This window comes from Suricata suricatta, chromosome 5 (genome assembly GCF_006229205.1).
Source record: "Suricata suricatta isolate VVHF042 chromosome 5, meerkat_22Aug2017_6uvM2_HiC, whole genome shotgun sequence".
In the NCBI taxonomy this organism is placed as follows: domain Eukaryota; kingdom Metazoa; phylum Chordata; class Mammalia; order Carnivora; family Herpestidae; genus Suricata; species Suricata suricatta.
Genome location: NC_043704.1, coordinates 7,796,654 through 7,799,942, shown reverse-complemented (window position 1 = coordinate 7,799,942; position 3,289 = coordinate 7,796,654). Strand labels below are relative to the sequence as shown.

The 3,289-nt window shown below is 46.5% G+C and overlaps 1 protein-coding gene and 1 long non-coding RNA gene across 2 annotated transcripts in view; both read left to right on the top strand.

Annotated features, from left to right (window-relative positions):
* Positions 1-3,289, top strand: part of ETS2 (ETS proto-oncogene 2, transcription factor) — a 35,462-nt gene that overhangs the window by 2,258 nt on the left and 29,915 nt on the right. The gene's annotated exons all lie outside the window — the stretch shown is intronic.
* LOC115291472 lies at positions 14-2,698 on the top strand. The gene is made up of 3 exons (XR_003908466.1): positions 14-191; positions 1,538-1,770; positions 2,163-2,698. It is a non-coding gene; the product is annotated as an uncharacterized LOC115291472 (long non-coding RNA).

The following is a 3,289-nucleotide window of genomic DNA, read 5'->3' as shown; positions in this document are numbered from 1 at the left end:
CTCTTCCTGGGCCAGTCTGAGCGGGGTAGGAAGACCCAAAGCCACGTGAGTCAGGATCTGGCTGGGCTGCACCTGACCGCCACCCTGCCTTCTGCAGCCCTGTGGGAGGAAGACCGAGGAAATCTGTCTGCTTCTCAGCTTGAATGCCGCTAGTTTGAGCTTGGGAGCAAGAAGATTGTTGACTAAATGTGGTGAGTGGTGCCTTCTCATTTCTTTATTTTCACCCTACACTTTGGCATGTGTATAGAAAAATGAGTAGACTATTTTTCTGCAAGAACCATTTCCTCTGGTTTAGGGAAAATGACCATTCTATCTATCTGTCTATCTATCTATCTATCTATCTATCTATCTATCTATCTATCTTCTATCCATCTATCATCTATCTATCTATATCTATCATCAACCTACCTATTATCTATCATCTACTTATCATTTATTCCATTCAGTTTTATTAAGATATAATGACATCATTTGACAGTTTTAAATGATTTGCAGTATAACTTGTGAATTCAAATAGTTACACTCATTTCTATAGACTTCTAGATGTTACGTCTGTTCTGACAGCAGCCAGAGGCATGCTGTCGAAACATCTGTCATCCTGTCCTTCCTCAGCAGAAACCAACCACTGGGCCCATGTGGCTCAGAGTGAAATCTCAAGAACCCACCAGCCCCCCCCCCCCAACACCCCGTGCCCTGGCCTCCCTTCATCTCTGTGATCTGTCCTCAGTCCTCCATCCTGGACCCCCACGGGGCACCAGCCTCTGGCCTCCCCCAAGCGTCAGGCCGCCTCCTTCCTCTCCTGGGAGAGCTCTTCCCCAGACACCGAGTGGCTCCTTCCCCTACTGTTCCTGATCTTCCCGAGATAGTCACCCGTGACCTTCCCTGGCTGTCCTCCTAAAATTCCAACCACTTTCGTCAGACCCACATGATTGTTTTTTCTTGAGTACATATCATTACTTAATATTCTTTATGTCTCTTTTTTTTTTTTTTACCCAATTTATTCTCTATCTCTCTAGCACAAATTCTGCTCCACCAGGGCAGGGACTGTATCCATTTTGTTCACTACTTTTCTGCAAAACACGGAACAATTCCTGATACATTAGACACCAAATATTTGTTGGGTCAACAATGCTAATGAATTCCACGGGTGAATTTATACTGCTTTTCCAGAAAATGTGTAGAATGTTGGATAGGAAGTATGGACTCCTATGTTAAAAGTTTTACCCATGAAAAGATGTAAATAAACTATGCAATATCTTTTATAATTCTTTGCCAAAGTAGGAAAAACGATCACAGTGGTAGAATCTGGCATTAATGTAGCACTCTGGACCTTTCCTAGACCTTCTTTCTGTGACATTCCTTATTTTGGATCGCCTTGTTATCTCCACCGTAAGTGACTTGCCCGAAGTCACAGAACGAACTTCTAAGGGGTTCAAGACTAAAATCTTTGGAATTTTTCACTGAGGAGTATTTTTCTGGTGACGTAAACACAAGGGCATGCCGCTTGTGTGTGTGTATAACCTTTCATACTTTACAGACGGTTGCGAGGACATCAGCTGCTCTGTCCCTGCTCTGTGATAAGCAGAACGCGCCCTGTTAGCCTCGAGTCGCTGGTGAAGCGGTGAGGAAACTGTGACTCAGCCTGGCCTGCATCTTCCCCCTGGCCCGCTGGCTACACTGAGGGCCAGCACCAGGCATCTGCTCCCTGTACGGGCTTGACTGCTGATGACAAACAATGACATCTGACTTCCTTATTCTTTGATGAACAAGGTACGGCTTGACCTTTAGTATTTGAGGCTGTCCTATCTATCAGTCAGTTCCGTCATCTGAGAGCGGCCCGAGGCCCGTGGTGGACTGTGTAGGAAACTTGGCTAGAACACGACTCAGTTGCTACAGCCACATGGCTAGCAAGGGAGCCTCACCCACGGTCCAGCTTCCATTTTACTTTCGCTTGGGTCGACTCCCCTTCTCTCGGCCTTTGCAGTAACTCCCCCCTTGGGATAAGAGTTGTGTCCCTGAAGTGAGTTGAAAGGTAGCCACCTCCTCTCCCCTCAAAAGATGTCTACATCCTAACCCTTGCAACCTCATGAATGGGACCTTGTCTAGATAAAACGTTTTAGCAGAAGTAGTAAGTAAAGATTCACAAGATGAAATCATCATAGGTTACCATGGAAGGCCCTAGAATGATAACAAATGTCCAGGAGAGACGGAGAAGAGAAGACGGTCGTGTGCAGACCAAGGCAGAGACTGGAAATATGCAACCATAAGTCAAGGACTACCTGGAGTGACAAGAAAGGGGGAGGCAAAGAAGGACCCTCACCCAGAGCCTCAGAGGGGTATGGCCCTGCTGACCTTGACTTTGGATCTGTGGCCTCCAGATTGTGAGAGAGTAAATTTCCATTGTTCTAAGCCGTTGAGTTTGCAGTGATCTGTTACAGCAGCTGCATGAAACTCATACATCCTCCTTGGGAGAGGTAACGGCCGGGAAATGGGCATGAGGGATGGGAGTCAAGACTCAAAGCTTTCTCAGAGAGCAAGGGATCCCTCCCGTCCCCGTGGATTTGCCTGTTCTGGAAATGCCATATAAATGGAATCATACACTTAAAAAACAAAGAAAGAAAGGGCTCTTTGCCTGAGTGAGAAAGTTTTCAGTAAATTAAAAATCAGGTAAGGAATAAAAAGTTGAATTAGGCAGTGACTTGGGTCTTTGACATTCTCTACAAGAAAGCCAGACAAAGGGATTAATGAAACCACCGTGGGGGACATTCCAGCCAGTGAGGGCGATGTGTGTTTCAAGGTGGCAGTTACATGTGGGAATGTTACGAACAATCAGAGGGGTGAGTCACCATGTACAACTCATGTGGGGGAACAAGTTATAAAAATAAAAGAATAAGAACTTGTGGTTGTAGGGCAATTACATGTTCATCATGGTGGGATGTGCTTGATGACCAAAGATTAGAAGGAACCAGAAGGCTGTCTATGGCCCTCCTGCTCATTCCTAGCTTCTAGTTGAGTTCTCAGGGGGCCTCGACTTTGGATCTGATCTAATCCCTGTTCTTGAGTTGGTAAGGAAACTGGGCTGGTCCTGGGAACCTCCAGACAGGGATCAACAGCACACCAACAGCCAGCCCCATGGTCTGGCAGGAAGGGGACTGAGTCTTGGCCAGTCCAGAGCCACTGCAGGGTCCTGAGCACCTGGATCTCCTCCTTCCCTCACCTCTGGTCTCTTGAGATGGGGCTTCTGCCTTGGTATAATTTCTTCAATTGAGACTTCTCTGCCTGGTGTCCT